This window comes from Ostrinia furnacalis, unplaced genomic scaffold (assembly GCF_004193835.3).
Source record: "Ostrinia furnacalis isolate ACB-3 unplaced genomic scaffold, ASM419383v2 OfSCF1435, whole genome shotgun sequence".
Taxonomy (NCBI): Eukaryota; Metazoa; Arthropoda; class Insecta; order Lepidoptera; family Crambidae; genus Ostrinia; species Ostrinia furnacalis.
In genome coordinates, this window is record NW_021131674.1 from 420,506 (window position 1) to 431,160 (window position 10,655).

At 38.4% G+C, this 10,655-nt stretch overlaps 1 long non-coding RNA gene across 1 annotated transcript; it reads right to left on the reverse strand.

Moving 5' to 3' along the window:
* Positions 1 to 4,594: 4,594 nt before the first annotated feature.
* Positions 4,595 to 8,240, reverse strand: LOC114352768 (uncharacterized). The gene is made up of 3 exons (XR_003655885.1): positions 8,031 to 8,240; positions 7,250 to 7,366; positions 4,595 to 4,688 (listed from the first exon to the last, which is right to left on the reverse strand). It is a non-coding gene; the product is annotated as an uncharacterized LOC114352768 (long non-coding RNA).
* Positions 8,241 to 10,655: the final 2,415 nt, after the last annotated feature.

Consider the following 10,655-nt stretch of genomic DNA (forward strand, 5'->3'; position numbering starts at 1 on the left):
ATTTCCTTTCATTTGATTTATCAAGTTTGTTAGAGAGATTTCATCCTTATACTTGACCCTAACGATCGATGCAATAAAAATACAGGGTGTAATTTTTAACAGATTTTAGTTGGTTCGATTCCCGGGTATGGCAAGCTAATTTTTAGAAATCATTGAATGCAGTTCTATTTCTTTTCAAAAATAAAGGAATGTTTTCTTTGAGAAAATTTTTCGATCTACAATATTAAGAGTACTTTCCCTCCAGGTGGCATTACAAAATTCCACCCTGTATAAGAAAAATTCCCCTTTCGGGGGCCCCCACCTCGCCGAAGTCGAAAACCTAGGATAGTCTTAATGGGCAACAAATGAATGAAGCCATTAAAACAAAAAAACCTAGGAATTATTTTCGATTTCATATTTTTTCGTGTTTTATTCTACTGGCCTAAAAGGCATACATTTACTAACCATGTGGATCATTGTTGTCTTAAAATAAATAAATTGAATTGAATTAGTAAAACTTATTAGATATTAGTAAAGGTAGTGTATTAGTACCTAAACTTAAAACGATACCCAACAACATACCACGGGACTATTCCCACCTCTCGTTCCCACCGCTGCAACTCCTGTGTAGCCAGGATCTACAGCTTGACCGCCAATAACCCAACCAGTGAAGGACAAGTTCGTCCCGGGGGAAAGTTACACTGTCATTGGACCCACAACGAAATTAATCAGAAGAACATAGTAGAAGTTCCAATCACATACCAGCAGTGATAAGTTTAATAATACATTTTTCTCCATCAATGTTTGTGTCGTAGCAACTAAAGTACAGTGTTTCGCCATTTGTGAAACCAGACGCTTCATAGCCATCTTTTTTAATGTTCAATATTGTTGTAGATACACCTGAAATCAAAAATAATCATTTTACTTCATTTTTCTAGCTACTCTCTCCTCCTCTCTAACAATTAGAGCCCTTTCCCACGACAATCCAGTTTTGAGGGATCCAGTAAAGCTGGATCCAAAACTGGACTGATACGGTTAAGTACGATCTCTTCCCGGGTTTATAAATGTGCGACGACCTTTGTTAAACTGTCATTGGACCCGCAACGAAGTTAATCAGAAGAACATACAATATAAATATCTCTACAAATACAAAAATTACAGGGCCCTAAAGTTGCGCGCCATTTTGATCGGTGTAGTCACGACACTCACGACAGTCATTCGGAGTACAAACAGTAATTACCCCTGGTCCAGTGCTGTTGACAGATCCAATAGACATGTTGACACCACCAATCAATTGACGTACTTTTTAAAACTGTCAAAACGAAACTCTCCCATAGATTTTGTATGGCACTACAAGCAAGTGACGTCACTATTTTGTCAACTCAATCAAACTACTTTTTTCAATTACAATGCGAAAAAAAATCGTAATTTACAGGTAATTTAACATTAATTAAGTTTTAAAGACCAGAATGAAGGGTCTTTTTTTAAAAGTTGTGGTTTCCAATTATTGAGGTATGGTGTCAAACTGTCTATTGTTTATATTTATTAAACTAGCGTTTTACAATGTTAAAGGATAGATCTTTATTACTAAAAGTGAAATTAAGCTGTCCGCTTCAGTTTTGTATTGATTATCCACGTCGAAAGTCATAATAAAATCTTCGCGCGAAAATTTCCGCAAGTCAATTCCACGTTTGTGTGGCCAATCAAGTCAATATTAATAATAAAAATGTGCTCAAATGATAAAAAGTTTTGAGTAATAAGGTTATAGTAAAAATGAAAAACTTAAAACATTAAAAATTAAAAGTATCAGATATCGTCTAACAACACGTGTGTTGTCAAGGCTCACAACTAAAATAGCGCCCTACGTAATATGACGTTTCAAGTCCCTCACTTTTCTTGCGCTTGCTTAAATAAGCTAGCTAGCATAGATAAATATCTAGGCTTTATTAATAATCTGTATGAACACAATAAAAACTTCCTATTATTCAAATCAAACCTACATAAATGGCTTCCTAATTACGCTTGTAAAACTTACTTTGCTTTGTGAATACGAAAAAATTTGCACAAACACTAAAAAATATGAGACACTTCATGTTAATAATGAGCTCACAATAATAATTCTATGTGATACTATAACATACAGCTTTTGGGTCGTGTAAGGAAATAAATGTTGTTCTGACGCATAGTGTCGATGGGGCGACCATAATATGCAATGCATTAGGACATAAATAAACCTCTGTGGTCTAGTGGTAAGACCACCTACTTCAGACGCAGAGGTCCCGGGTTCGATTCCCAGTGGGGGCAGACTTTTCTGTTCGGTTTGGTTGCTGGTAGGGCTTGTTCTAAGTCCGCCTGGCTAGCTACCACCATCTTACCTAAGTCTGTCGCCATAACAACAATGTTAACAGCATTGTTGTGTTTGGCAGTTAGAGGCAGGATAGCCAGTTCCTCCGTGGTTGAGGATTCCGGGTGAAGCTCGCGTCCACCTTCGGCCTGATCATCACTTACCGTCAGGTGAGATACAGGCAAAAAGCTTCGTCGTTGTGGATAAAAAGGCATCTACTTAGCATTGTAGGTAAATGACTTTTTTTGCGTGGGCAGGCCTCCTACTAGGTGGACCGACGATCTGGTAAAGGTCGCAGGAAGAGTCTGGATGCGGGCAGCGCAGGACCGTGCACTGTGGAAAACCTTGCTGGAGGCCTTTGTCCAGCAGTGGACGTCATTTGGCTGAAACGAACGAACGAACGACTTTTTTTGGTCGTAATGTCTATTTTACAAACATCTTATTTCTTCGACACGCTGCTATAATCTACGACGTCGACAAAAGAAAGAGTTTATCCGAAAAAACACAGAAAGCGTGGTTACAACAATATATAACACATTGTTGTGGTTAAAACTCAATAATTTACCTCCTGAATTTAAAAAGGAAAATCGATGGATATAATTATCTAGTAATACCGACCTTCCTGTTAAAATTGTTGATGTGAAACGACCACAGTGGATATACAAATAAAAATAATCTTAGATTATTTTAATTAGGTATTTACAGTACGACTAGCACGAAAAACTTTCGAGTTCGAATCGTTTGCGTATTCGAATCGCCATAAAAAGATTTAGTACAAAAACTACAACAGCGCCCTTGTGAACGTGTCGTAAAGCGAACTTAGTATGAGAAATGGTTGCACGAAACTTATTTTGAGAATCAAAATTGTCACGTTAACGTTTAATTCGAAGGTTGAGTATCGAATTTTGTCGAATACGCAAACGATTCGAAGACGAAAGTTGTTTATGCAAGAGGTACTGAAAACTGTATGGTGGTAGAGAATTTACGAAAAAAAATCTTTGAATGCAGTTCTCTTTGTTTTCGATATTGTACCTACTTATAATAAATCTGTAGAGAGGTCAATTCTGTACATGAAATATATATTCTAAATAACTATCAGGGGGTGATTTGTGATCGATACTGATGCCAAAAATGCAATCAGTAAAATTTTTGTCTGTCTGTCTGTCTGTCCGTCTGTATGTTCCTTATAGAAACAAAAACTACTCGACGGATTTTAACGAAACTTGGTACAATTATTCTTCATACTCCTGGGCAGGTTATAGTATACTTCGGAATTCCCACGGGAACAGGATTAGCGGGAAACTCCTTTTGTATGAAAAATCTAAACCGCTTAAGTTAGACGCTTGAAATTTGGCATGAAGGTACCTTAGTAAACTTAAAGCTTAGTTACAACAAGTAATTCCCGAAATTCCCACGGGAACGGGAATTAGCGCGAAAATCATTTTGTATGAAAAATCTAAACAGCTTAAGTTAGATGCTTGAAATTTGGCATGCAGGTACCTTAGTAAACTTAAAGCTTAGTTACAACAGGATATTGAAAAATTCCCACGGGAACGGGAGTTAGCGGAAAAAAACATTTGTATGAAAAAATCTAAACCGCGTAAGATAGATGAAGGGGGTAAAACGGGATCCACGCGTACGAAGTTGCGGGCGGCCGCTAGTCAAAAATAAAGTAATGTTTTCTTTGAGTAAAATTTTCTATCTACAGCATTAAGAGTACTTTCCCTCTATGTGGCATTACAAGACATGTATGTGTGTAAACATGCACTTCTGTTCGTTTCGCCATGCGTCGCCCATACTTCGCGCTTCGTCTCGGTCAATTACCCGCATAGTGCAACTGAGCCATATACATAAACTAGCGGCCGCCCGCGACTTCGTACGCGTAGATCCCGTTTTACCCCCCTTCATCTTTCTTACGCGGTTTAGATTTTTTCAAACAAATGTTTTTTCCAGATAACTCCCGTTGCCGTGGGAATTTTGCAATATCCTGTTGTAACTAAGCTTTAAGTTTACTAAGGTACCTGCATGCCAAAGTTCAAGCGTCTAACTTAAGCGGTTTAGATTTTTCATACAAAAGGATTTTCCCGCTAATTCCCGTTCCCGTGGGAATTTCGGGAATTCTTTTCTTAGTGCACCTCTACGGTACCTAAGCTATGTCCCTTCCAAATTTCAAGTGCCTACGTTTAGCCGTTTAGGCTGTGCGTTGATATGTCAGTCAGTCAGTTTCTCCTTTTATTATATTTAAGAAGATAGGAGTTACCTTCTAAGGATGCGACTGATGTAGGAGTGGTCACGATTGATGACTTCGTAACAGGTGCTTTTGGAGTTTGCTTGGTACTGCTAGGGATTGTTACGGTTGTAGTAGCTGTAACAAAAACAATACGTTACGAACACAGATCACAGAAACTAAAGGAGATGTGCCAAGGGGGCGGGGCCGGTGTAGCAGCAATAAAGAACACATTGCTCGTGAAAGCAATGATGACAGCAGCGACGTCATAATGTAAACAGTTTACATTGCTTGCGTAGTACTAAAGATTATTCGAACGTTGAGTACTGATACCGCAGCCGCGCAGTGGATAATGAGCACATATTTTGATTTCTTTGTGTGTGTGAATTTGTAATGCGACACTGAGTTTCGAACTCAGCGCATTAGTTGGCATCTCTCTATATCTCTATGGTTACGAACGAATTCGTTATCTGTTCTCTCTCTCTCTTTTGCACGAACTATTTTATGCAGGTTTCCGTTTAGTAGTTTAAGTGTTTTAATACTAATGTTTATGTTACGGTCAATGTGATAAATGTGAAAATTATGAATAATCGCCGGTTATTATGAATAATTACCTCATGATTTGGTAAATGATTAATATGAGGTCATTTAAGTATGTGTGTATAAAACTAAATAGGCGGCTTAGGGGTGGCCCAAGGGCCACCCCCGCCGCACCTTAATCTATTTTTTAATTTAAATCAAAACATTATGTTATGGGCATCATGGAAAAGTAATAAGTATTATGCAAGAAACATTCCAAACTCATTATGCCAAATTATATTAATATTTATGATATCAAAACGTTCAAAAATTTTGGCTGTACAAGAGCACGTACACAAGATGTTGTTCTCTTTAATGATATTTGTTAGTACTAAGGTTGAATTATTAAATAATCACTGATAAATGTTATAAATTTATCACTTTTACCGCAACTGTCGGTAATTATTCATAATAACCGGTTATTATTCATAATTTTCAATTTATCACATTAACCGTAACATTTACACGAACATCCCGTTACAATCCCGTTTGCAGTGTCCCACAAAAACCGATCCGAGGGCTTAGTGTGAATTTTGTAGACGTTGTTAAAACTAATGGACTAAAGCTGAGTTGCACCATCTCACTTTAACTTTAACAAACGTCAAAAATCTGGCAAGCTCCATACAAAAAGCACCGGTTATCGCCATAGTTACGGTCAAAGCCCGATGACCCAAACTTCATGATTCACCAACATTCTATCCTATATTGGGAGCCACAGATATGGATAGATGCAGCATGTGTCAAAAATTGTATGAAGCCGAGCGTGCCACTTTTTAAACGTCATTAGTGTCATTTTAGCGAATTTTAGTGATTGCCGCAATGTAAAAATAATCGTATCATCGTACTGCATTCGCAAAGTCATCGAAATATATTGTGTGACTCGATTCGTTAATTCCGATAAAACTGATATTTTGTTATTTATAGCTAGTCTAACTGTGGATTAAAATAAATTCTATATTATAAATTTTCTTATTAATTTGCAAATCATATTTTTATTGTGCGTATATCAAAGTAGTGATCGTTATTCCATTATGTTAAATAGTACTAGTAATTCATACTTAATTTCATACTTTTAAAAATATCCTAGTACCTGACCTAGTTTCATAAAATAAGGACTAACTCAAACTTTTTATTTTTAATAAATGTAAAAATGCGTAGTTTTGCCAATACGTTTAGTTTCATAAAGCTAAGTCAGGTACCTAGTTTTGAAGATATTTCTAAACGACTTAATTTAAATGATTTTCTGTGGGCGGTTGATCAAACTTATGTTTTTAAAGGAATTAAAAATATTGCTATTAATAAAATAATTCAAAACCTTATTGATAATGTGACATTTGGTTAGTGAAGGATTGGTGTTAAAATTTTGTGATTTTATCATTATTTCTCTGATAACTATTTCCGATATTTTTTATTTCAATTAAAACAATGCTACTTTATACTTCTTCTACTGCTACTTTATTCTAATTATATTATTTGTTACTTGTGCTGTTAATTACAATTCTCAATCCGTTAATAATTTCTTCTTTCTACCGTGTTCGTACTACTGTCCTCGTAAAATCATCGTAACCGATTGTTGTAATCGGATTACAATTAACAACGTGAACATCACTCGACCATGTATGTCCATTTGGACATATCGGAATGGCACGCTTTGACGAGCAACTTGCTGTATCTACTCTAATCCATATCTGTGTTGGGAGCATACGCTGACAAACTTTCAGCTTTTATACAATGACGTAGGTCTGGCGTTCACTAGCTCTTAGTCTATAACTACTTATCGGCCGACTAAAAGTCGGTGGTCTTAATGTGTGTAATGTGTTTTAAATTAGAATTTCGAATTCGAACGGAGGGCGTAGTGTGACTTTACATGGTGAGCGCGTAAAAAAAATACATTAAATGTATGACGGATTGTACAGCGCCCCTAGCGGAAACTTCAAGAACTAAAATTGACAAATATTTTTTTAACGCGCTTACTAGTGAGGACGTTTGATGTAAACTCACACTAGGCCCTCTGTAGTCTGCGCTTGTGCGCAATTGTTTTCATACGACAGTCCAGTTTAGCGGGACCCGGTAATACAGGATGCAGGATAAGCTGGATTGCCCTGGAAACGAGCCGTAACCTTTTGAGGGTGCGCCGGATGCAGGAGCGGTCTTGGTTGATGACTTCTGATTCTTGGTGTTAGAAGTTGCTTTTTGAGTCTGCTTGGTAGTGATAGGGATTGATACCGTTGTAGTAGCTGTAACAATAACAATATGTTACGAAAAAGACCTTGTCTGTATGCACAAATAACATAATACCACAAGAAGCTAAGGTCCTAATGTGTCACCATCTAAAGCCTGGTCCGTGAGCACGTAGAATTTTGTCCAATGACCCCAAGCTACCTATCCTTATCGCTCGCGCGTAATTATATTGCTGTCGCGACTGTGCGACGGGCGCCCGCAGTGAGTGTGCGAGCGCGACAGCAACATAATTACGCGCGAGCGATAAGGATGGGTAGCTTGGGGTCATTGGACAAAATTCTACGTGCTCACGGACCAGGCTTTAGCGCACAACACGCGTATTTTTAGGATTCCGTAGTCCTGACAAGGAACCCTTATAGTTTCGTCATGTCTGTCTGTCCGTCTGTCCGTCCGAGGTTTTGCTTTTAATTGGCACTAGAGATATGTATTATATTAATCACGCCGACAAAGTGGTAGAATAAATTTTGAAAAATAAATAAATTAGGGTAGCTCTCCTGCTGTCGCGCTCACACACTCACTGCGGGCGCCCGTCGCACAGTCGCGACAGCAATATAATTACGCGCGACGCGAGCGATAAGGATGGGTAGCTTGGGGTCATTGGACAAAATTCTACGTGCTCACAGACCGGGCTTTAGTTAAAAACATCTTAGGCTTAGTTACCTTTAGATGATGTGGCTGATGATGCAGATCTTGGTGGGGTCACCACGTCTGGAGACTTCGTGGGAGATGAGTTGGAACTTTTGGAAGTCTCTTTTGGAGTCTGACCAAATCTTGCAGTGGTTGCTTCGGCTGCATTAACTGTAATGAATATGAACAATTAATAATGTGCACATAACAAAGTACACACGGCCACACTGTTAACTATCCATTTCCGTTTTTGCTCTCGCTCTCATCAAATGGTGATTCTTTGCGATAGAACGAGACGACATGACAGGCAATGGATAGTAAACACTGTTGCCGATGGTACATAAGCAGACCAGACACTAGGGCTGAGTTGCACCACCAAACTTTGACCGTAACTTTAACGACCTATGTTTTTTGTATGGAGTTTGACAGATTTTTGACGTTTGTCGAAGTTGAAATAAGATGGTGCAACCCAGCCTAATATCAACGATTCTGTAACGTCAAGTGGCAGAAATTGGAACTAACAATCGAGTATTGATAGCAGCGCCCTCTTGTAAATGTCATTATTGTGACACTTCAGTGTTGTCCAACGTGACAAAAATCGGAACTAACAATCGAGTATTAGTAGCCCCGCACTGCTACTGCCCCGCGTTTGGTCTGCCGAAGCCTTAACAGGGGGGCGGCGACACCATCAATGCCGGATCGCTGGTTCCGATTTTTGCTACATTGGAAACGATGGCGGCACCCCCCTGTCAATGATGGGACAGTTCAGTGTATTGGGTCTATAGTAGCGTCCTCCTGTCAATGTCATATCTGGTATAAAAATTAATATTACTGTTATTATCCCTTCCTTCGGTATGAATAATTCCTTTTTTAGTATAACCTGTCAGTTCAGTACTAACGAATGAAATTATCTATTGATATAGTCGGACAACACTCATGTGTCCCAGATACGACATAGAAAGGAGGGCGCTACTAAAGTCCGGTCTTTAATATAATTACGCGCGAGCGATAAGGATGGGTAGCTTGGGGTGATTGGACGAAATTATATCTGCTCGGCGACCGGACTTTATTAATACTGGGTATTTAGTTCCCATTTTTGCCACTTCACGTTTCAGTATCGTTGATGTCTATTGATAGTGTAAGGTCAGTTATAAAACAGTAGTGTTTTCAAGTATCAGCAATTTTAACGGGAGCGATTTAATAAAAAGCGTAACATTATGGGTCTTTTGCTTCATCATTATTATACAGGGTGAAATTAAAGTCCGCATCCTTTTAAACTAAGACTACAACATGATCGAGTTAACTGCGCACCTGGCAGCCGTGACGTCACATCGACGATGTGGTACAAACGGGGCAAACGCGGGGAGGTGTGCGGGTGATTCCGTGGAGGGTAGTTGAACGGGAAGCATGGTCGATCTGTTTTAATGGTTTCAATTTATTATTTAATGGACTTTAGTGTACAAATTTGGTGTTATTTTGTGTTCTAAAGTGCAGTGAAGTGATAAATTATAAAAAACATTGAAATACTTCGAATTTGAGCGCGCATCGAGTGTCGAGTGGGTTGTCGTATGAACAACCCGCTTTGGACCCGGTGGCGTCTTGAAACCTGCTTTCGGGCATACTTAACTCCACGGAATCCATGAAACATCAATAGAACTGAAACACCCACGTTCTATTGATAACTATGTCAATTTTCACTCGACATTGGCAGAAATAAACCTCCCAGAGAGGTTTGGTTGCCATTAAACAAAAAAAAAAAAGATTATGATTATAATGTACACAAGATTCGTAATTTGTAACTGCGTGAATCATTTTTGATCCACATTATGTACATACCCTGACACACTGACTTGCAAACAATGTAAGAAAATTTGAACATTGAAAATTTCGCGCCTACCTCAACGCATACACCTTTCATCCTTTTAAAATGGCACGGAATAATTCTGTCTACATTTCCAAGTAACATCTGCCGATCTATGATTTTCTTAAAATAAATGGGTAAAATGTTTTGGCTAACATGGCATCCCTAAAATAAATAAATAAATAAATAAATAAATAAATAAACAAAAAAAAAAAAAAAAAAAAAGGTGTGCGAGAGAGTCGCATTCCAGCTAGGTGCGCAGTTAGCTCGATCGGTTTGTACTCATGATACATGATACATTCCCCAAATATGAGACCAATGTACAGAAGAACAAGCTTACCACTATGACATTTTATTTCGATATCGTGAGGTGTTCTTTTGCAACAAAATGTATGGTATAGTCATATTTGGAGAATGTACTAGGACTCTACGTCTTATTTTAAAAGGATGCTAACGATTTCAATTTCACCCTGTATAAAGGCCTTATATTAATATTTAAGTAGGTAGAATAGTATGTACTTACTTTCAGTTTTACAGACTTGACAATGTCAGAATTGTGGGAGATTTGAACCAATATTATTAAGTAGAAATACGGGTATTGGTTTGGTAAAAAAAACCAATGGCAATAAACTTCTGCTGGTTTGTAGGTGTTACGGGCATTAACCTTGTGTACAATCCGATCGAGTTAACTGCGCATCTAGTAGTCGTGACGTCACATCACGGGGGGTGTGCGGGTGAGTGCGAGGGAGAGTCGCAATCCAGCGAGGTGCGCTGTTAGCTTGATCGGTTTGTATTTC